Source organism: Chiloscyllium plagiosum, unplaced genomic scaffold, assembly GCF_037043375.1.
Source record: "Chiloscyllium plagiosum isolate Xiang-an unplaced genomic scaffold, Cpla_swu_hap1 HiC_scaffold_35, whole genome shotgun sequence".
In the NCBI taxonomy this organism is placed as follows: domain Eukaryota; kingdom Metazoa; phylum Chordata; class Chondrichthyes; order Orectolobiformes; family Hemiscylliidae; genus Chiloscyllium; species Chiloscyllium plagiosum.
The window spans coordinates 54,115,761-54,140,266 of NW_028270173.1; the positions used below are offsets into that span (position 1 = coordinate 54,115,761).

The 24,506-nt window shown below is 49.5% G+C and overlaps 1 protein-coding gene, 1 long non-coding RNA gene, 1 other non-coding gene and 1 pseudogene across 3 annotated transcripts in view; 1 reads left to right on the forward strand and 3 right to left on the reverse strand.

Annotated features, from left to right (window-relative positions):
• LOC148140922 (uncharacterized) overlaps window positions 1–24,506 on the reverse strand; it is a 245,778-nt gene that overhangs the window by 43,955 nt on the left and 177,317 nt on the right. The window lies entirely within an intron of this gene.
• On the forward strand, window positions 13,626–14,656 carry LOC148140923 (uncharacterized). Its single transcript, XR_015752970.1, has 2 exons — window positions 13,626–13,862; window positions 14,152–14,656. It is a non-coding gene; the product is annotated as an uncharacterized LOC148140923 (long non-coding RNA).
• Window positions 15,600–15,763, reverse strand: LOC148140924 (U1 spliceosomal RNA). The gene has a single exon (XR_015753219.1). It is a non-coding gene; the product is annotated as a U1 spliceosomal RNA (small nuclear RNA).
• Window positions 20,427–20,563, reverse strand: LOC148140925 (U1 spliceosomal RNA; annotated as a pseudogene).

Sequence of the window (24,506 nt, forward strand, 5' to 3'; positions counted from 1 at the left end):
GTCTGTGTGTGTGAGAGAGAGGGAGAGTGTGTACGTGTCTGTGTGTGAGAGAGAGAGGGAGAGTATGTGCGTGTCTGTGTGTGAGAGAGAGAGGGAGAGTGTGCGCGTGTCTGTGTGTGAGAGAGAGAGGGAGAGTGTGCGCGTGTCTGTGTGTGAGAGAGAGAGGGAGAGTGTGTACGTGTCTGTGTGGTGTCATATTTGTTGTTTACTGAATTGTTGGAATTTCCCCAGAATTACCACTGCCTCTTTCATGGTAATGATTGTTTCCAGGTCCTCACCGACCTTCGTCTCCTTGTCAGCTGCTTTTGCATTCTACTAAATTTTAAAATTAAAAATTAGGGCTGTTTGAAACTCAAACTGATCAACTGACCACGTTCACCAAGAACTGTTAATGCTTTCTTGTTGACTGAAGATTGAGCTATTTAGAATTCTATGACCAGATCTTTAGTCTTGTAACTCGAGCAATTTCTATATAATTTAAATGTGTGTATGTTTATACACATAGAACCCATGGGCTGGATACAACCCTGATGCACTTGAAGTTTTGTACTTTAGAGCAATGGTTTAGAAATAAATGACACTCCTTTGGTAAGTAAAAAAAAAGATGTGTACTGCGTGCAAGACAGACGGAGGAAATGTAAGAGAAGGGACCAAAGGAGGCAGAGGATTGGATTACTGTCAAAAGCAGGAAGAGGAAACCTCCCAGAGCCACCCAGCGAGGGGGGAAGCGACACCTACACGGCGAGGATACAGGCAGCTCTTCCGACGGTGAGGATGGGCGCAAGGAGGGTCGTCACCAGAGGAAGGGACAGAGCGCCGCGGGGAAAAAGGAGGGCAGCACCGCCCAAGCAGGAAAAGACCATCCCTCTGAGGGGACGGGTAAAGGCCTCCCCCCACCCGGTGAGAACCAAGAGGTACCCACCGGCCCACAGCTCCAGGTAACTGGGAGCAGCGGTCCTGTGACAGCCCCGCTGTCAGACAGAGAACTGGACCATGCGGACCCTGGGCCTGACCTGAAGACACCAGAGTGGGGAAATGGCTCCAGCGTGGAGCCGGACAGCTACCTCAGCCCTGGGATGGTCCAGCAGTTTGCCGTCACCACGGGGATGCACACAGCTACCCCAGAGGGGCAAGACCAGCAGCAAATGGACACTGTTAACCTTGTAAACTGTTAAAATGGGGATAAGAGTTGCCAGCATCAATGTGCGTAGCATCAAATCGGCTACGCGATGTGTTTCTACGATGGCCTTCCTGGCCAACGTTAAAGCCGACGTCCTGTTTCTGCAGGAGTGTGGGATACCGCACCTCAGCAGCTACAGGAGATGGTCGAGATTGTGGGCCCACAGGCCGTCAGTTTGGTCGGGGGGGCAACGATAGCCGCGCCTCTGGCCTGGGTATCCTGTTGAGAGGAGGCAACTTCACCATCTCCGAGGTTAAGGAGGTGGTGGGCGGGCGCCTCCTCGTCGCCGACGTCATGTGCAGGAATGCTCCCCTGAGACTGATTAATGTGTACGCCCCAGTGGGTAAGAGGGAACGGTTGGCCGTCTTGCAACAGCTTCCTCTGTTGCTGGCTACGTCCTGGCCAGTCAGTCTGGCCGGAGACTTCAACTGTATCATTGATGCAGATGGACGATCCGGCGGGGGGGACCGTAAACTGGACGCCACGTCCAAAGCCCTGATGGACACGGTAAAAGATGCCAAGCTGCACAACGTCTTCAGCACCCTTGCAGACGGAGCGCAGCGTAGATACACCTGTCACGGGCAGACAGGTCTATCCGCTCAAGGATAGATTACCTGTTTGTGTCCCGAACGCTCTCGGTCAGATCCTCCGACATCAAGCCGGTGTTCTTCTCTGACCACTGCCTCCTGCTGGCCGACTGTCACCTACAGGACGAGCAGCGGGCGGGTAAGGGAATGTGGAAGTTGAACACCAAGCTGTTGACCCTGGGAAACATTGAGGAGCTCAAGATGGACTACGCAGGTTGGAGAACCGTGAAGCCCCTCTTTGAGTCCCCAGCGGACTGGTGGGAAACAGTAAAAGGGAACATCAGAGGTTCTTCATCCTCAAAGGTGTTCAGGAGGCGAGAGAGAGGCGGGGAAAACTGTCCCAGCTCCAGGAAAGTATGCAGAACCTGCTCCTGCTGCAGACGATGGGGGTGAATGTCACGGAGGACCTCAAGGAGGTGAAGGGCCAGCAAGCCTCGCTCTTTGCCTCGGAGGCCTCCAAGATAATCTTCCTGTCCAGGGTCCGCTCGGTGGAGCAGGACGAGACGTGCTCACGTTTCTTCTTCCAGAAGGTGCACAAAGAGAGCTCCGTGCACAGCAGCCTGAAGGAAGAAGATAACTCGCTAACGTCATCTCAGGCTGACGTCATGAGGATCAGTAAATCCTTCTATGCCAGTCTGTATGACGCGAAGCCGACCGACAGTGCGGCCTCCCAGTTGTTCCTGTCCTCTATCACGGAGGTCTTAGACGAAAGAACACGGGAGAGGCTGGACCAGCCGCTATCTCTGGACGAGCTGACCAAGGCCCTTGAGTCCTTCGAAAAGAATAAAACTCCCGGAAGTGACGGCTTACCGGTCGAGCTCTATTCCGCTCTGTGGGACTTGATTGGCCAGGACCTGCTGGAGGTGTATGTCAGTATGCTTCGGGCAGGTACCATGAGTGAATCCATGAGGAAAGGCATCATCACCCTCATCTACAAGCGGAAGGGGGAGAGGGAGGAACTCAAAAATTGGAGACCAATCTCACTGTTGAATGCAGATTACAAAATTCTGTCAAAGGTAATCACCAACCAGGTCAGGTCTGCTCTGAGGTCGGTGATTCACCCTGACCAAACCTGTGCTGTGCCGGGCAGGAAGATCGCTGAGAGTCTCGCAATCCTCAGGGATGCGATCGCCTACGTGCAGGACAGAGGGTTGGACACCTGCCTGATCAGCCTGGACCAGGAGAAAGCCTTTGACAGGATATCACACAGGTATATGAGAGATGTTCTCTCCAAAATGGGCTTTGGGGAGGGAATCTGCAATTGGATCAGACTGCTCTACACCAACATTGTCAGTGCAGTCTCAATCAACGGGTGGGAATCAGATAGCTTCCCAGTCAGATCTGGAGTCAGGCAGGGCTGCCCTCTCTCTCCTGCCTTGTTTGTGTGCTGCATAGAGCCATTTGCCGAGTCCATCAGGAAGGATGCGAGCCTGAGAGGGGTGACTATTCCTGGCAGCGGGGGCCTGCAGGTTAAGGCCACCGTGTACATGGATGACGTCGCCGTTTTCTGCTCAGATCCGCTGTCCGTGCGCAGACTCATGTGCATTTGTGACCAGTTCGAACGGGCCTCGGGGGCCAAGGTAAACCGAGGCAAGAGCGAGGCCATGCTATTCGGGAACTGGGCCGACCAATCCTCGATCCCCTTCACCATCAGGACTGACCACCTGAAGGTGCTGGGTATTTGGTTCGGAGGGGCTGGGGCGTGCGCCAAGTCTTGGGAGGAGCGTATCAGCAAAGTGAGACAGAAACTGGGCAGATGGAAGCTACGGTCGCTCTCCATCGCGGGAAAAAACCTGTTCATCAGGTGTGAGGCACTGTCATTGCTGTTATACGTGGCACAGGTCTGGCCTATTCCCAGAACCTGTGCCGCTGCAGTCACCCGGGCCATCTTCCAGTTTATATGGAGGTCAAAGATGGACCGGGTCCGAAGGGACTCACTGTATAAAGATCTGGGCAACGGGGGAAAAAATACACCCAATGCCACCCTCACCCTGATGGCCACCTTTGTGTGTGGCTGCATCAAGCTGTGCGTGGATCCCCGGTACGCAAACACCAAGTGTCACTACGTACTGAGGTTCTACCTGTCCCCGGTGTTGCGAAGGATGGGCCTGGCCTCGCTGCCGCGGAACGCTCCGAGTAGTTGGACCGTTCCGTATCACCTGTCCTTCATGGAGAAATTTATGAAGAAAAACACCTTTGACCACAAGTCCATCAGGAAGTGGTCAGCACGTAGTGTCCTTGAGACCCTTCGGGAAAAGGAGAGGGCGGATCCTATCGAGCGGTTCCCTGAGCAGACTGTCAAAGCCATTTGGCAGAATGCCTCATCGCCAGAACTTTCCAACAAGCACCAAGACATGGCTTGGCTGGTGGTGAGAAGGGCTCTGCCTGTGAGATCCTTTATGCACGCCCGGACTCTCAGCCACACCGCACGCTGCCCTCGAAGCGGCTGCGGGGGGGACGAGACTGTCACACACCTCCTTCTGGAATGTGCCTATGCAGAGGAAGTCTGGAGAGGAATGCAGTGGGGTTTGTTGAGGTTCGTCCCGAGCAGCGCTGTGACGCGGGACTCCGTGCTCTACGGACTGTTCCCCGGGACGCACACCGAGACGAACATCAACTGTGCCTGGAGGATCATCAACTCGGTGAAGGACGCTCTCTGGGTGGTCCGAAACCTGTTGATCTTCCAGCTGAAGGAGTTGCCCCCGATTGAGTGTTGCAGACTTGCACATTCCAAGGTCCAGGACTACGTGTTGAGGGATACACTGAAGCTTGGGGCAGCTGCCGCCAAGGCGCGGTGGGGAAAGACCACTGTGTAAAGTCTGCCTGCCTAACGAAGAACAGGGGGCCCACGCAGTTATTTGGGCTCTGCTGACGCGTCAGCTAAATATATGGGCATGTGATGGATAAATGTACAGACCTGTATAGAAAAATGATAAATTCTGATCTCTGTATGTACATGTTTACATATGTATGGCATGATCAACTGTACAGACCATCAAATTATTTTATGAATAAAGTATATTTCTGAAATAAAAATAAAGTTAATTACAGGACAATACCGTTCTGATTACAGTTGATAGTTTGAGATTGTTGAATCAATGCTGCGTGTCCAGCAGTATCTGTCAGGTAAACAATGCCCACAGGAGGTTAGCTAATCTAAAGGCATTGAGACAGTAAGGGGTAGCATCCTGTTCACAATCGTTCCATAGGACAGTGGTCATCCATATGGAATACCCTGGTGCCATTTAGTCTGTGGTGACATTGTGTCGGCTGGACTCCTGGGGAGACAGAGAGAGCCTTTGTGGATTCTGGAGGTGCAGTGCCATTGTGAGGTCGAGAATCCCATTAGCGGGTTGTTTAGATAACATATTCCTCCAATTAGGTAATGGCTCAGGTATTGGCTCTTTTACTGTTAGTTCCTGAGTGTAGCTAATTTTGAGGTACCAGTGGCATTGTGGGTAGGCCCTCTTTCGCTAGAGCCAAACATGTTTTCTGTAAGGAAGTGGTCAGTAGGCAAAATGGTATTCCCTTCTCCCGCACAGAGACTGTTCTGCCTGCAACAACTGAGTGATTGGTTCTCAGGTCTCTGGAAAGCCTGAAGCTGGGAACAAATTTCAAAGAGAAAGAGGGGAGTACAGTACTTGCTCAGTTCAGGAGTGGTCTCTCTGTTCACTGCAGTCAAAGCACCTGATGAAAAGCAGTTTGAGTATCATGGGGATCAAGGGTTATGGGGAGAATGGCATTGAGAACCTTATCAGACATGACTGACTGGTGGAGCAGACTCGATGGGCTGAATGGCCTAATTTCTGCTCCATGTCTTATGGTCTTATCTTTCCTGCATCAATAGTTGTAAGTTGTGGCTTGTAACTGATACGTCAGAGGCATTTTTTATGTGGTACCAGCCATCTGCTGCCTCTGCAAGCATTCAGAGTAAGGAGTACTGCAATGTGTTGGCCAGCAAAAGGACTTATACACTTAATGGTAAGGTCCTAGGGAGGGTTGCTGATCAAAGAGACCTTGGAGTGCAGGTTCATAGCTCTTTGAAAGTGAAGTCACAGGTAAATAGGATAGTGAAGAAGGCGTTTGGTATGCTTTCTTTTTTTGGTCAGAGTATTGAGTACAGGAGTTGGGAGGTCATGTTGCGGCTGTACAGGACATTGGTTAGGCCACAGTTGGAATATCGCATGCAATTCTGGTCTCCTTCATATCGGAAAGATGTTGTGAAACTTGAAAGGGTTCAGAAAAGATTTACAAGGATGTTGCCAGGTTTGGAGGTTTTGAGCTGTAGGGAGAGGCTGAACAGGCTTGGGGCTGTTTTCCCTGGAGCGTTGGAGGCTGAGGGTGACCTTGTAGACGTTTACAAAATCAAGATGGGCATGGATAGGATAAATAGACAAAGTCTTTTCCCTGGGGTGGGTGAGTCCAGAAATAAAAGGCATAGGTTTAGGGTGAGAGGGGAAAGATATAAAAGAGACCTAAGGCGCAATTTTTTCACACAGAGGGTGATATGTGTATGGAATGAGTTGCCAGAGGAAGTGGCGGAGGCTGGTTCAATTACAACATTTAAGAGGCATTTGGATGGGTATATGAATAGGATTGATTTAGAGGGATATGGGCCGGGTGCTGGAAGGTGGGACCAGATTGTGTTGGGATATCTGGTCGACATGGACGGGTTGGACCGAAGGGCCTGTTTCCATGCTGGACATGTCTATGACTCTGTGACTCTATGAGATCATTTTGACAACAGAATCTGGGAATGAACACTATTGAACTGTCTTTCCAGTCTTTCCTGTGATCAATCTGTTTTACCCTCTCATTTGTCTGTGGGTGTATGTGTGTGACAGGGGAGTTTCGAAGGGGATTAGAAGTTAGTAATTATATGCCGGTGGAACCAGGTTATAGTCCAAAAGGCTTAGTTGGAAGTAAGCTAGTGTTTCCAAATAAACCTGTTGGACTATAACCAGGTGTTGCTTGGTTTTTAACGTGGTCCACCCCAGTCCAACACCAGCTCCTCCACGTCATGGTTACCTGAAGTTAGAGACTAATTTCTTGTAATAAACATCGATTCTTGTTCAATGCAGAAACCTGGTCTGTGATTTCTATCAGAAAGTCGGGGAAACTGGGGAATACTCCTTGACTACCAGCTACCCCAGTGATTCATAACAAGATGTAATGAGTATGAGGTCATCGAGTCTCAGAGATGTACAGCATGGAAACAGACCCTTCAGTCCAACTCCTCCATGCTGACCAGATATCCTAAATTAATCAACTCCCTTTTGTCAGCATTTGACCCAGATCCCTCTGAACCCTTTCAAGTTTCACAACATCCTTCCTACAGCAGGGAGACCAGAACTGAACGCAATATTCCAAAAGGGCCCTAACCAATGTCCTGTACAACTACAACATGACCTCCAACTCCTATACTGAAGTGAACTGTTAATCTGCGACAGCCCATTTTGCTCTCTGTGATAATTGAGGAATCACAGCTGAAAAGGAAAATAGTTTCTTGTTGGACACCAAAACAGAGCCACTACTTGTTTTGTATATGGGCTAGTCCCAGTCTGGGGCAGACAGTTCTGCAGACCCATCCCTGAGTCTGCTTTGTAAAGGGCTCCGTTGACGCATTCCAACTGTATCACCCAATGCCTGTCACTGCCCAGAGTGTGGGGCCTGGGCTGGTGGCTGGTCGCTTGCTGTTTTGAGTCAGAGCGTGGAGATGGGCAGGTTTGTACTTTTTCTCTGTTACACAGGCTCATGTATACAACACTGAGAGGTCACATGATAGAGAATTCATCGTGCCTTTTGGAACACCAATGTATCCCTGGGTCTGTCGTTTAAACAGATCTCTGCTTGCAACTTGCAGTGTCCACAGGAATGGGGCAGACCAGGATTAATCTTTGTGCATTTAGAGAAGAGATAGAATCCGCACAAGTATGGAAACAGGCCATTCGGCCCAACAGATCCACACCAACCTTCCAAAGGGCATCCCACCCACACCCTGTCCTCCTCATGGCCAATGCACCTAGCCTGCACGTGGGCCATTCCACCCATAACCTGCACATCCCAGGACACTGTGGGGCAATTTACTGTGGCCAATCCACTTAACCTGCACATGTTTGGATGGTGGGAGGAAACCGGAGCACTTAGAGGAAACCCACGCAGACACAGGGAGAATGTGCAAACTCAACACAGACAGTTGCCCGAGGCTGGGATTGAACCAGGGTCACTAGCGCGGTGAGGCATTGGTGCTAACCACTGAGTAACCGTGCCACCCCACTCTCTCTCTCTCTCTCTCTCTCTCTCTCTCTCTCTCTCTCTCTCTCCCCCTTCCATGTCACCTTCTACTGCTATTGCTGAAGCATCTCACTTACATAAAAATGTTGGAACTCAAGAGGTGGGAGCGGAACTGACCAGTTGAACCACTTGAGCCTGCTCCACCATTTAATATGACGAAAGCTAATCTCATCTCAGCTTCAACCCCACTTTCCTTCTCACTCTCCATATCCCTTCAACTCATTGCTAATTAAAAATCTGTCTATCTCCTCCTTAACATTAATCAATGTCCTGGCATCCCTCTGGGCTAATCAATTCACAACACTTCCTCCTCATTACTCTTTTAAATTGGATACCTCTTGGTCTCAATTTTATTTCATTCTCTCATGGGACATGGGCATCATTGTCTGGGCACAGCAGTCACTGCCCGTCCCTAGTTGCCCCCTTCTGAAGATGGTGGTGAGCTGCCTTCTTGAATCACTGCTGCCCACCTGCTGTGGGGAGGGAATTCCAGGATTTTGACCCAGTGACAGTGAAGGAACGGCGATATATCTCCACAGTGTGGGAACAGGCCATTCAGCCCAACAGGTCTACACCAACCCTCCGAACAGCATCCTACCGAGACCCATGAGGGTAACATGGTGGCTCAGTGGTTAGCACTGCTGCCTCACAACACCAGGGACCCAGGTGCAATCCCAGCCATGGGCGACTGTCTGTGTGGAGTTTGCACATTCTCCCTGTGTCTGCGTGATTTCCTCCGGGTGCTCCGGTTTCCTCCCACAGTCCAAAGATGTGCAGGTCAGGTTAATTGGCCATTCTAAATTGCTCATAGTGTTAGGTGCATTAGTCAGAGGGAAATGGGTCTGGCTGGGTGACAGGGTCGGTGTGGACTTGTTGGGCCAACGGGCCTGTTACCACACTGTAGGGAATCTAATCTAATCTAATCCCTTCTTGATGGTGAGTGGCTTGGATGGCAACTTGCAAGGGGTGGTGTTCCCGTGTATCTGCTGTCCTTGTCCTTTTAGATAGAGGTAGTCGAGATTGCAAGGCGCTGTCTGAGAATCTTTGGTGAATTTCTGCAGTGCCAACTTTAGGTACATTTAAGTTGTCATTGGACAAGCATATGGACGGACATGGAATAGTGTAGGTTAGATGGGGTTCAGATTGGTATGACAGGTCAGCGCAACATTGAGGGCTGAAGGGCCTGTACTGTGCTGTAATGTTCTATGTTCTATCTTGTAGATAGTACACACTACTGCTACTGAGCATCGGTGGTGGAGGGAGTGGATGCTTGTGGATGTGGTGCCAAACAAGCGAAGGCTGCTTTGTCCTGGATGGTGTCAAGCTTCTTGAGTGTTGTTGGAGCTGCACCCACCCAGGCAAGTGGGGAGTATTCCAGCACACTCCTGACTTGCACTTTGTAGGTGGTGGACAGGCTTTGGGGACTCAAGAGATGTTTCTCGCCTCTGACCTGTTCTTGTAGCCGCTGTGTTTATGTGGTAAGCCCAGTTGAGTGTCTGGTCAATGATAACCCCCAGGATGTTGATAGTGGGGGATTCAGTGAGGGTAACACCATTGAATGTGAAGGGGCATGGTTAGATTGTCTCGCATTGGTGATGGTCATAGCCTGGCATTTGTGTGGTGTGAATGTTACTTGTCACTTGTCAGCCCAAATCTTGTAAACCAGGGGAGGGAGGGAGAGAAAGTTACCCTGTACCATCAATTTTGGCATCATCTGCAAACTTACTAACCATATCTCCTAAATTCATATCCACATCATTGAGAGAAATGATGTCAAGCCATGACCTAAATGAGCGGTGGGGCAGCATCTACAGCGTCTACTCTTGTTGCTACCTTGTGAGGGGAGCATTGTAACTGTGCAGGCAGCTGGGGTGAATATCTTCCTTAATGCTGGAAAACGGTCAGCTCCAGTCACAGTCAGCGCCACAGACCGCAGCAGATGGACCACTGCCTCCCTCTGCTGGAGTAACCCCTGCACAGCACATAACGGCCAGTTGAAGTTCCAGCACAAAAACAAGTGAAAAGCCCTTCCTCATGAAGGGCTTATGCCTGAAACGTCGACTCTCCTGCCCCTCGGATGCTGCCTGACTGGCTGTACTTTTCCAGCACCACACTCTTCAACTCTGACTCTCCAGCATCTGTAGTCCTCATGTTTTCCTACGTTGTTCTCAGAACATCTCACAAACCTGATTCTGTTGTGATTACCACCTCTCATCCCCAGGAACACAGGGACAGCAGACCATTTAGCCCGCCATTTAATGTAGCCATGGCTGATTGAACAGTTCCCATTTACTCGCACTACCATCATAATCCCTTTAACAATGATACTTCAAAACCTAACCTTTAAGGACATCTAATTCCTGATTTATTTTTAGGATTAAAATTCCAGCATCTGTCACAAGGGGATTGGAACCTGCGCCTCAGAACATTTCCTGAGCTGTGGTTAGTACCAATATCCCATCGCCTCCCCAACAAGCCGCGCTCTTTTTCCCTTTTCCGTCACGAATGCATCAAACTTTCTGTGAGAAGGATGGATGGAGACTGCTTCAAACGCTCCATTCTGTGGGGAATTTCCTACCTGCAACACGACGTGGGAACAAATCCTCCAAAGTTCCATGCTCTTTCCCAAGCAATAATTGTCAGGGTTTCCTCTGGAGTTGTCCAACCCCAACACTCCACAGTATAAACTCCGAGCTTGACATCATTTCCTGGCTGTGGCAGCTCCTTAACCTGAATCAATGATATGGAAACCCGGGTGGTACAGTGGCTCAGTAGTTAGTACTGCAGCCTCACAGCGCCAGGAATCCAGGTTCGGTTCCACCCCCGGACAACTGTATGTGTGCAGCTTGCACCTTCCCCCTGTGTCTGTGTGGGTTTCCTCCACAGTCTGAACCCGTGCAGGTTAGGGTGCATTGCAACTGGGAAATGCAGGGTTATAGTGTCGGTAGGGGGTGGGTTTGGTTAGGATGCTCTCGTCAATGCACATTGGCGCATTTTGACCTGGCTACAGAATTGACTATTGGGCAAGAAATAACGAGTGGAGTTAAGGGCTTCTTTTTCAGGCTGGTGAAAAACGACACCATGTTCTTCACAGCTTGCAACACGTTATCGCCAAGACCTTCCCTACGCCTCCACTTTTCACCTTTAGACAACTGCCAAACCTTAAACAGACCATTATTCACAGCAAACTGCCCAGCCTGCAGGATAACATCGACCACAACACTGTACAGCCCTATCATGGCAACCCTGCAACACATGTCAGAGTGTCGACACGGATACCACCATTATACGTGGGGACACCACGCACCGTGTACGCAGCAGGTCTGGCTGTATCACAATCTTTGTCTCGGCCAGCGCTGTCTACCTCATACACTGCAGGCAAGGATGCCCCGAGGCATGGCTCATTGGTGAGACCAAGCAGACGCTACAACAACAGATGACACCGCTCAACAATCACCAGGCAGGGGTGTTCCCTCCCAGTCGGGGAACACTTCAGCAGTCAGGGAAATTTGGCCTCAGATCCTCCAAGGAGGACTTTGGGATCTACAACAAATCAGAGTGGCCTCGCAGAGGCTGATAACTAAGTTCGGTACCCATGGGAATGGCTTCAACTGGACTACAGGTGACCCCACTACACGATACACACTCTCTCACATAAACACAAACACTCTTACTTACTCACACAGTCATGCAGATCCTCTCTTATACACAAGCTCTCTCTCATACACACAAACATACACCTCCCATACTCACACCCTCTCACAGGCTTATACTCCATCACATCCACATACACACTTTCACCAAGCTTTCACACATGCAAACACACACTTTCTCACTTTCACTCACACTCACCCACTCACACGCACATACCCTCGCTCTCTCTCTCTCTGAAAGACGTGCACACACATATTAGTCGATGGGGTGAATTTATATTGGCAGAATTATATTTGCAGATACATTCTATTTTGCTCACAAAATGCTTAATCTGCAGGCAGTCAATATATGTAACATTTTGTAAATTCCACTTTGGAAATAGAACCAGTCTGACTCAAAATTGGGATATCTGGGAGAAAGTGAGAACCGCAGATGCTGGAGATCAGAGTCGAGAGTGTGGTGCTGGAAAAGCACAGCAAGTCAGGCAGCATCCGAGGAGCAGGAGAATCGACATTTCGGGCATAAGCCCTTCTTCAGGAAAGGTTGGGATACAGACAGACTCTAACCTCACCCCTTTAATGCATTGTCTGAGCTGAATTATCACCATTTGTTATGAAACCTTAAGTTATCTTGAAAAGGTGACTTAAAAGAAGTTCTGGGATTTACGTATTAATGAATTAAAATATTCTAAATGATGAAAGACTTAACAACAATCCAGGTTTGTTCAATATATCATTTCAGTTGCATGACACTGATAAGTTATGTGTCTTGGTCCTATTCTCCACAGCAACCTGATGATGGAGCAGCACTCTGAAAGCTAGTGATCCAAATAAACCTCTTGGACCAGAACCTGGGCTTGTGTGATTTTTAACTTTGTTCATCCCAGCCCAAGACCTCCTCCTCCACATCATGCGCTCTGCTAATCTAGCAGCATCAACTGTTAATTGCAGGATAAGGCGAGTTCAGGCACTTTGCCCAGTCACTAGCCTCAGTCACATAGTGTCTGGACAGTGTTGGTTAGTAGCTGATAAGCAAGTGTCTGTATACAAGAGGTTCTTGTAAAGGAAGAGCTGGGAAAGACTTCACTGTTAGGCATTTGTGCAGCTGCAAGTTCAACCACCTCACTGAGCCAGGGAACGAATGACAGACAGACACTAACATAAGATTCAAAATGGTTTCCAGGCTTTTAGTATGTGACAAAATGATTGCTTTGGTTATGACAAATCTCCCAGCCCCTGACTGAGTGTTGCAGACTGGCACATTCCAAGGTCCAGGACGATGTGCTGAGTGACCCAAGCTGAAGCCAAGAGGATGGGCATTTAATCCAGTGAAATCAACGACGGAATCTGTTCTATGAATGTGAATGGCACCATCAGCTGTGAATGTAACAAAGATTTGTGTGAACAAAGCATACAAAATAGAAAAAAAATGTTATGCGCTCAAAACAACAGCACTCTGTGCTGAACACGAGCATCAGAACCTAATAAGGCAGCCTGATGCAATTCTGTCCAGCAACACAGAGGTTAAAGCTCACACTTTGTGTTTCCCAAATATGGGGGTGATTGTTCCCGGATTGTCAAACTGTCCAATCACAAAGCGCAATATCAACCAATCAGTGAGATCAGCGAGGGTGCTTTATGCACCAATCAGACGAAGGCTTTAATGGACCAATCAGAAAACGCCGGGCGCCAGCCGCCAGTGGCTCAGGACTGTATAAAAGGAGGGGCGGGGTGGATGGGTGAGAGAGTGTGAGAGAGAGTGAGTGAGTGAGTGAGTGAGTGAGTGAGTGTGAGAGACTATGGGGGAGAGGGGGTTAAGAGAGTGGATGGGGATGAGGGGGAGAGGATGGAGATGGGAGAGAGTGGGGATGGGCGAGGACGAAGCAGACGGCGCGGAAGTTCACCGGGAGGGGAAAGGACCGTGGGACTGCCAGAGATCCGCCGCTACCAGAACCCCACCGAGCTGCTGATCCGCAAGCTGCCCTTCCAGCGCCCGCTACGGGACATCGCCCAGGGCTTCAAGACCCACCTGCGCTTCCAGAGCTCGGCCCCCATGGTCCTGCAAGAGGCCAGCCAGACTTTGCCTGCTGGGACTCTTCGAGGACACCAACCACTCGGACGGCTGCATCAAGCAAAGGCTTTACCCAAGCTAAGCGCTCTCTTCACTTGGACTACCTTCATTCCTTCCCTCTTTCGGCTGTCAATCTCTACCTTGCTACTTCTACCCTATCTTCTGCCATTCTCTTCCATCTTACTTCCCCCTATTTTTTAAAGGTTAGCTCAGAAAGTAACCGGTTTCGAGTCAGGAGTTTCCAACTGAACTACACTTTTCTGTTCTGACTGAGTTAGTTACGTTAGTTACTCGAGCAGTGCGTCCGTGTTAATGCTGTTCAGATGCAAGTTGAAACCTTAACCACTTTGTTTCCTTTCCCCACAGGTCACCGAAGGCGCCAGATTGTTTGCTGATCCCTGCCTGGTAGCTGGCTCTGGGTGTGAAAGACTCAACTCTACAATCAAGGGCTGATCCTCAATCCATGATCAAGGGCTGATCCTCAATCCGCGATCAAGGGCTGATCCTCAATCCGCGATCAAGGGCTGATCCTCAATCCGCGATCAAGGGCTGATCCTCAATCCGCGATCAAGGGCTGATCCTCAATCCGCGATCAAGGGTTGATCCTCAATCCGCGATCAAGGGCTGATCCTCAATCCGCGATCAAGGGCTGATCCTCAATCCGCGATCAAGGGCTGATCCTCAATCCGCGATCAAGGGCTGATCCTCAATCCGCGATCAAGGGCTGATCCCCAGCCACGAACTGTGTTCGGTGATGATTTGGAGACGCCGGTGTATTTGGTACAAGTTCTGTGTCTTGTATCTCTACAACCACCTGAAGAAGCAGTGCTCCGAAAGCTTGTATTTCCAAATAAACCCTGTTGGACTATAACCTGGTGTTGGGTGGTGTTTTTCGTTTAAACTTTTAATAGTTAGTACTAAAGTTTATTTGGAAGGTGACCCCGTGTGTGGCGACATTATATACTTTCCACCGTACTCCTGTACTTGAGTACACGTGACACAACAGAACCTAAATCTATGTGTGGGGTTGGTGGAAGTGGGTGATGTTGGTGGCGAATACTTTGCACCAGTATTCACAAAGCAGAAGGGCATGGTGGATGGGGAGTTTAGGGACAGGTATGTTGGTACTCCGGGCATCACAACATTAAACAACAGGTGGGGTTGGGGGCCTTTAAAAAGCATTAAGGTGGACAGGTCCCCCGGATCTGATGGGGAAATATCCCAGAACGCTAAAGGAGGCACGTGAGGAAGTTTCTGGAATCTTGTACGAAATATTAGGAATAAAATAACAGCTGTTTTGGGACAGATGGGACAAGTCAAGTGGAGGGTCAGGTCTGAGATGAGGTGGGGGTGGGAAGATGAGGAAACGGGTGAAGTCAACATTGATGCTGTGTGGTTGGAGGGTCCGAAGGCGGAAGATGAGGCATTGCTCCCCCCAGGCGTGAGGTGGGCTGGATTTTGCACTTTGTAGCTCAGGGTGTTGGTGCCCTTGCTTGGGAGGTTGGCGAAGAAGCAAACGGTGGTAAGACATGGAGCAGATGGTGACTGAGAGCAGTTAAAAGGGAAGGTGGTTCAGCAGCATGTTGAGAGATATAGTGAGGAAATAGAGGGAAATGGTCACATATGCAGCAGAGGTTTGGTGGGCTTAACGGTTTTAAAGTTAGGACGGCTCTTGCTTGGAGAGGGAAGAAAGGTATACCAAAGACTGCCCGAGCAAACTTGGGTGTTAACGTAGCAGTGACAAGACAAGTCGCAGCATAACAGCACTGCCTCCAGAAAAACCGCAATTCAGATTCTGTCAGTGGTTTGTAAATCAGGGGAGAGCGCAAACACAGACCCCCACTACCACAAATGTTACAGTCGAGTATCCCGCATTTGGGGACATCGCAGGCGCCAGCACACCCGAAGTGCAATGGGATAGTCTCATCCTGGGAGCGCCACCGCAATGATCATGTCATCTCCCCTGCCAGGTAAGTATGCTCAACACTCACACTCACTCACACCCCACAACAGCCGCTCCCTCTCACTCTCACACTCACTCACTTTTGCAACATCGAACATTCACTTCCTCAACCTGCCCTGCCTGTCGATCAGCTTCATTCTTCAAATGGATCACCGAATGTCTCCAGGACTCCCGTTTTACTCAAATACCACCCACGGCTGCGCCTGCGCTGCTTATCTGCATCTATCCCTTAAAAGGACGCGCCCCGCCCCTGTTTCCTTCAGGCTGCCTCCTGATTCGCGGGAAAACAGGAGGGAAAGTTCCAACTTTGTTTTCAAACACTCGTCCGAATTTGATGTCAACGCGAATAAAAGCAACTTACAATCTTTGATTGTGAAACTAGAAGCATTTTTTAAAACCAATTTACCTCGACTTTCTGCAATGTTTAGCTGCAGCTTTGCAAATCTCTCTTCAATCAGATTAGTGACTTCAGGTTGAAATCACATACAAGATTAAGGGTGCCAGGGAAACATATTTCTCAACATTACGTTGGATGAGACACGAAACTGAGACCACCACCACCTCGTCTGGCTGCACATTCCGAGCACTCACCACCCTCTGTGTAAAATAAACTGGCCTGTGATTAAAATGTAATCGTCCTTTTCTTCCGTGTCTGATTTACCTGCTGCTTTCCCTGGGGTAAAGGATTCCAAATTTAGAGAGCATAGTTTAGGGTGAGAAGAGAAAGATTTCAAAGGGATCTAGGGGACAACTATTTCACACAGAGGGTGCTGCGTGGACGCAATGAGCTGCCAGAGGAAGTGATGGAGGTTGGTACAAGTACACGAAAGGCATCTGAATAGGAAGGGTTCAGAGGGATAAGGGCCAAGTGCTGGCAAACGGGACAAGATTAAATTAGGATATCTGGATTACTGCGGAGCAGCTGTGCGGCAGAACAAAGTGGGCTGGAGACCTGGATCAGTGCGGGGCTGCTGTGACCCAGCACACAGTGGACTGGAGGCCTAGTGTGGTGTGGTGAGGCTGAGAGGCAGATCAGAGTGGGCTGGAGGCCTAGTGTGGTGTGGAGAGTCTGAGAGGCACAACAGGGTGGGCTGGAGGCCTGGATCAGTGTGGAGCAGATGTGAGGCAGAACAGAGTGAGCCAGAGGCTTGGATCAGTGCGGAGCAGCTGAGAGCTGAAGAGGAGCCGATGGAGAGCTGCAACAGTCTCGAATGGCTGAGAGCTGGATTGGAGCGGATTCGAGGCCTGAATTAGTACAGGATGACTGAGAGCTGGATTGAAGTGGATTAGAGACCTGTATCAGGACAGAATGGTTGAGAGCTGGATTGGTGCGGATTTGAGGCCTGGATCACTACAGAATGGCTGAGAGCTGGATGGGGGCGGATTCGAGGCCTGTATCAGTACAGAATAGCTGAGAGCTGGATGCGGGGGGGGGGGGGTGCGGATTAGAGGACGGGGCGGCATGGTGGCACAGTGTTTTAAAAAATTCTCAAGGTCAGGTTCGTAGGAGAGTAGTCTGACACAGAACAAACGACCAAGAGGCGAGTCTGCTAGAATATGAGCACATTTTATTCCCCGCAGCGTCGCCACAACCAGGTCTCATACTTACAACGGGTCTGGCTTATACTCACTCTACATGTTACCGGAACTGGGAGCCGTCAGTTCTCGTAGAGCGGTGGCCAACAACCCACGCTCGGCGGTTAAACGTAACCCCGGAGCAGACTCCCGGGTCTGGCTTATACTCACTCTACATGTTACCGGAACTGGGAGCCGTCAGTTCTCGTAGAGCGGTTGCCAACAACCCACGCTCGGCGGTTAAACGTAACCCCGGAGCAGACTCACCGAACTGGAGACTTTTCCAGCTGATATACTCTTTTCCAGATATAAACATTCATGTGAACAGCAGAGCAAGGCTAAAAAACACATTCCATTCTGGTTACATACAGATAAGAAGATTCACACGGGGAGGTGTGTAATAAGATTCACACGGGACTAAGCAACACCTCCATTCCGGTTAGATTCACACATGTATTGGGACATAATTTTAACCCTTTCACCACATTCCACTGCTTGGCCCAATACATGTGTTACATTATGCTTAATTCAGTTCAATTCGTTTCAGTTAATTTCAGTTCAGTCAATTCAGTGTAGTTCAATTCAGCTCAGTTCAGGTCTGTTCAGTTCAATTCAATTGTGTTCAATTCAGTTCCGTCCATTTCAATTCAATTTAGCTCAGTTCCATTTTGTTCCGTTCAATTTGATTCACTTCAGTTCCACTCAGTTCAGTTCAGTTCAATCCCATTCAATTCTGTTAACTCCGCTTCAGCTTTTTGGACATGCCCACATCCTCCGCTGTACCCCAGGCAAGGGGTTCTTCGGCAGGACTGGGATCCTCTCAAGGGTGGACAGCAGCGACCCTGGGGTTCCTCCGGTCGCCCCCCACCATTTCTCAAACAAACTGCCACGTACATGCCCACATCCATGCCATCCCGGGACGGTCGGGACCTCCACAGTTTGTTCTTCTGGTTTCTTAGTCTTTTTCCAAAACATTGTTCTGTATCAAAATCTCTCCTCAATTGCGATTGACCCTGCTCGACTACGCCAAAATGTTTTAAAAAATTCTCAAGGTCAGGTTCGTAGGAGAGTAGTCTGACACAGAACAAACGACCAAGAGGCGAGTCTGCTAGAATATGAGCACATTTTATTCCCCGCAGCGTCGCCACAACCAGGTCTCATACTTACAACGGGTCTGGCTTATACTCACTCTACATGTTACCGGAACTGGGAGCCGTCAGTTCTCGTAGAGCGGTTGCCAACAACCCACGCTCGGCGGTTAAACGTAACCCCGGAGCAGACTCCCGGGTCTGGCTTATACTCACTCTACATGTTACCGGAACTGGGAGCCGTCAGTTCTCGTAGAGCGGTTGCCAACAACCCACGCTCGGCGGTTAAACGTAACCCCGGAGCAGACTCACCGAACTGGAGACTTTTCCAGCTGATATACTCTTTTCCAGATATAAACATTCATGTGAACAGCAGAGCAAGGCTAAAAAACACATTCCATTCTGGTTACATACAGATAAGAAGATTCACACGGGGAGGTGTGTAATAAGATTCACACGGGACTAAGCAACACCTCCATTCCGGTTAGATTCACACATGTATTGGGACATAATTTTAACCCTTTCACCACACACAGTGGTTAGCACTGCTGCCTCACAGCGCCAGAGACCTGGGTTCAATTCCCGACTCAGGTGACTGACTGCGTGGAGTTTGCACATTCTCCCCGTGGGTTTCTTCCAGTGATCCGGTTTCCTCCCACAGTGCAAAAAATGTGCAGGTTAGGTGAATTGGCCACGCTAAATTGCCCGTGGTGTTAGGTGGAGAGGAATGGGTTTGGGTGGGTGCGTTCGGCGGGTCGGTGTGGACTTGTTGGGCCGAAGGGCCTGTTTCCACACTGTAAGTAATCTAAACTAATCTAGAAGGACTGTATCAGTTCAGAATGGCTGAGAGCTGGATGGGGGCGGATTAAGGCCTGGATCACTACAGAATGGCTGAGAGCTGGATGGGGGCGGATTCGAGGCCTGGATCAGTACAGAATAGCTGAGAGCTGGATGGGGGGCGGGGGCGGATTAGAGGCCTGTATCAGTTCAGAATGGCTGAGAGCTGGATGGGGGGGGAGCGGATTAGAGGCCTGTATCAGTTCAGAATGGCTGAGAGCTGGATGGAGGCGGATTTAGGCCTGGATCAGTACAGAATGGCTGAGAGTTGGATTGGAGTGGATTAGAGGCCTGTGTCACTACAGAATGGCTGAGAGCTGGATGGGGGCGGATTAGAGGCCTGTATTAGTACAGAATGGCTGAGAGTTGGACTGGAGTGGATTAGAGGCCTGTATCAGTACAGAATGGCTGAGAGCTGGTTGGGGCAGGATTCGAGGCCTGGATCAGTACAGGATGACTGAGGCCTGGATCAGTACAGAAATACTGAGAGCTGAATTGGAGCAGACTGGAGACTTGGAGCGGAGCAAAAGCAGTAATTGGACTGGAGGTGGTTGTGGAGGTGGGGGAAACTTACTGTGAAGGTGATAGGCACATGCAAGTGGGTGGGGGTTGGGGAGCATTGATGGGGATAGGTCAGTGTGGAGTGGATAGGTGGGAAGGAAATGGACAGGTGGGACAAGTCAAGTGGAGGGTCGGGTCTGAGATGAGGTGGGGGTTAGAAGATGAGGAAACGGGTGAAGTCAACATTGATGCTGTGTGGTTGGAGAGTCCGAAGGCGGAAGATGAGGCATTGCTCCCCCCAGGCGTGAGGTGGGCTGGACTTTGCACTTTGTAGCTCAGGGTGTTGGTGCCCTTGCTTGATAGGTTGGCGAAGAAGCAAACGGTAGTAAGACATGGAGCAGATAGTGACTGAGAGCAGTTAAGAGGGAAGGTGGTTCAGCAGCATGTTGAGAGATATAGTGAGGAAATAGAGGGAAATGGTCGCATATGCAGCAGAGGTTTGGTGGGCTTAACGGTTTTAAAGTTAGGACGGCTCTTGCTTGGAGAGGGAAGAAAGGTATACCAAAGACTGCCCGAGCAAACTTGGGTGTTAACGTAGCAGTGACAAGACAAGTCGCAGCATAACAGCACTGCCTCCAGAAAAACCGCAATTCAGATTCTGCCATTGGTTTGTAAATCAGGGGAGATCGCGAACGCAGTCCCCCACTCCCACAAATTTTGCAGTCGAGTATCCCGCATTTGGGGACATCGCAGGCGTCAGCACACCCGAAGTGCAATGGGATAGACTCGTCCTGGAAGCGCCACCCTTTTTTATTTCAAAAATATACTTTATTCATAAATAGTTTGATCTATACAACTGAACATGTCACACACATGTACACATTCCATTTCTTTGCGTATCGAGACAGTGTAATCATTCTTATTTACAGGTTGATGCGATTACATTGAGCTGAGGCGCCAGCAGAGCCCAAAAGACTGCGCGGGCCCCCTGTTCTTCTTTCGGCAGGCAGATGTTACACAGTGTTCTTTCCCCACCGCGCCTTGGCGACAGCTGCCCCAAGCTTCAGCGCGTCCCTCAACACGTAGTCCTGGACCTTGGAATGTGCCAGTCTGCAGCACTCAGTCGGGGTCAACTCCTTGAGCTGGAAGATCAGCAGGTTTCGGACCACCCAGAGAGCGTCCTTCACCGAGTTGATGATCCTCCAGGCACAGTTGATGTTCGTCTCGGTGTGCGTACCGGGGGAACAGGCCGTAGAGCACGGAGTCCCACGTCACGGCGCTGCTCGGGACAAACCTCAACAAACACCACTGCATTCCTCTCCAGACTTCTTCTGCGTCGGCACATTCCAGAAGGAGGTGTGTGACAGTCTCATCCCCCCCGCAGCCACTTCGAGGGCAGCGTGCGGTGCGGCTGAGAGTCCGGGCGTGCATAAAGGATCTCACAGGCAAAGCCCTTCTCACCGCCAGCCAAGCCATGTCTTGGTGCTTGTTGAAAAGTTCTGGCGATGAGGCATTCTGCCAAATGGCTTTGACAGTCTGCTCAGGGAACCGCTCGATAGGATCCGCCCTCTCCTTTTCCCGAAGGGTCTCAAGGACACTACGTGCTGACCACTTCCTGATGGACTTGTGGTCAAAGGTGTTTTTCTTCATAAACTTCTCCACGAAGGACAGTTGATACGGAACGGTCCAACTACTCGGAGCGTTCCACGGCAGCGAGGCCAGGCCCATCCTTCGCAACACCGGGGACAGGTAGAACCTCAGTACGAAGTGACACTTAGTGTTTGCGTACAAACAAGGCAGGAGAGAGAGAGAGGGCATACAGTGTCATGCAACTAAAATAATATATTGAACAAACCTAGATTGTTGTGAAGTCTTTCATCATTAGAATATTTCAATTCATTAATATGTAAATCGCAGAATATCTTTCAAGTCACCTTTTCAAGATAACTTAAGGTTTCATAACAAATGGTGATAATTCAGCTCAGACAATGCATTAAAGGTGTGAGGTTAAAGTCTGTCTATGTCCCAACCTTTCCTGAAGAAGGGCTATGATTCTATTTCCAACATGGAGTTTACAAAACATGCATGTATTGACTGCCTGCAGATTGTGCATTGAGCAAAATAGAATGTATCTGCAAATATAATACTAGACATATAACTTCACCCTATCGACTAATATGTGTGTGCATGTGTTTGAGAGAGAGAGAGAGTTGGTATGTGCATGTGAGTAGGTGAGTGTTAGTGAAAGTGAGAGAGTGTGTTTGCATGTGTGAAAGCTTGGTGAAAATGTGTGAGTGTGGGAGGTGTATGTTCGTGTGTATGAGAGAGAGAGTGTGTATGAGAGAGGGTCTGCATGACTGTGTGAGTATGTGTGTGAGGGACAGTGTGTAGTGTAGTGGGGTCACCTGTAGTGTGACATGAACCCAAGGTCCCAGTTGAGGCCATCCCCATGGATACCGAACTTGGTTATCAGCCTCTGCTCGGCCATTCTGAGTTGTTGTTTCTCCCAAAGTCCCATTGGAGGATGGTCACCCGATGATCTGAGGCCAAATTTCCCTGACTGCTGAAGTGTTCCCCAACTGGGAGGGAACCCCCCTGCCTGGTGATTGCTGTGTGGTGTCATCTGTTGTTGTAGCGTCTGCTTGGTCTCACCAATGAGCCATACCTCGGAGCATCCTTGCCTGCAGCGTATGAGGTAGACAGCGCTGGCTGAGACAAAGATTGGGATACAGCCAGTACACGGTGGGTGGTGTCCCCACGTGTAATGGTGGTATCCGTGTCCACACTCTGACATGTCCTGCAGGATTCCCATGATAGGGATGTACAGTGTTGTGGTCGATGTTATCCTGAAGGCTGGGCAGTCTGTTTAAGGTCTGGTGGTTGTTTAAAGGTGAGAACTGGAGGCATAGGGAAGGTCTTGGCGAGATGCTCATCCTCATCGATAACATGTTGCAAGCTGTGAAGAACACGGTGTCATTTTTCAGCTCCCAGGAAGTACTGAACAACAAAGGATACTGTTGGTTGCAGCTCGTATCTGTCTCCTGAGGGGGTCATTACGGGTACTCGCTGTGGCACATCGGAACTGGCAGTCGATGAGTTGATCATCGAACCCTGTTCTTTTACGAACATCCTTGAGCACCTTCAGGTGTCCGTCATGTTCCTCCTCATCTGAACAGATCCTGTGAATGTGTAGGGCTTGTCCATAGGGGATGGCTGTTTTAATATGTTGTGGGTGGAAGCTGGAGAATTGTAGCATTACGAGATTATCTGTGGGTTTGGGGAGAGTGGAATACTGAGGCCCACATCCTTGATGGAGATGCATGTGTCGAAGAATGAGACAGCTACTAAGGAGTAGTCCATGGTCAGTCTGATGGTGGGATGAAACCAGCAATTGGTGTTTTGTTTATGATTTACAGCATCCAAAGTTCTTTCAGTTCCCTCCATAAACTGTCTGCCTTTCTACCCATTTTTATGCTGTCTGTAAGTTTGGTGATGGTACATCCCCTTTCTTCCTCCAAGTGGTTAATAGAAACACTTGTGGTCCCAGCACTGACCTCTGGAGAACCCAATTGGTTACAGGTCACCGACCTGAAAAAGAAGCCCTTATCTCCACTCAGTGTTTCTTGGCAAATAGCCAATTCTGTAGCCAGGTCAAAATGTGCCAATGTGCATCGATGACACTTGGGGAATAAGAGAATCAAGAGAGTGCTTACACCCCAGGAAGAGCTCTCTGTAAGACAGGATTGCCCTATTTCTACATCAGATAGTTAATCAATTCTCCTCAGAAAGCCACAGCTGATCGAGCCTCCTGTGTGCTCTGCGGCAATGTATTCCAGATCCAATCCACTTGTGCTGTTTCTCGTGTCAGCATTGCGTGTTTTGCCAGTGAGGATCCCCAATCTTCATATTAAATAGACATCTTTGGAGAAAATGTGGGCAATATTGCACAGAAACCATAGAGTCCCTACAGTGTGGAAGCAGGTCATTAGGCCCATCGAGTCCATACTGACCCTCCAGGGAGCATCCCAACCAGACCCACCCCCTACCCTATAACCCTGCATTTCCCATGGCCAATCCACCCTAACCTGCACACTATTGGACATGGAAAGAATGTGCAAGCTCCACACAGACAGTTGCCCGAGGGTGGAACCGAAATTGGATCCTGGTGCCATGAGGCTGCAGTGCTAACCACTGAGCCACCGTACCACCCATGTTTCCATATCATTGATTCAGGTTAAGGAGCTGCCAGCCAGGAAATGATGTCAATCTCAGACTTTATACTGTGGAGTGTTGGGGACAACAAATGGGCATCTTTAACTTTGGGAAGGAATTTGAAGAAGTGGGCATGCAGAAACCATTCCTGTTTTTCGGATAACTCCAGAGGAAACACTTACAATTGTTGCATGGGAATGAGCATGGAACTTTGGAGGATTTGTACCCATGTCGTGTTGCAGGTAGGGAATTCCCCACAGAATGGAACGTTTGAAGCAGTCACCATCCATCATTTTGACAGAAAGTTTGACCCATTCGTGACATAAAAGGGAAAAAGAGCGTGGCTTGTTGGGGAGGCGATGGGATATTGGTACAAACCACAGCTCAGGAGATGTTCTGAGGCGCAGGTTCGAATCCCATTGCGACAGATGCTGGAATTTGAATCCTAAGAAATCAGGAATTAGCTGTCTTTAAAGTTTAGAGTTTTAGGTATCGTTGGTAAAAGGGACTATGGCGATAGTGCGAGTAAATGGTAACTGTTCAAT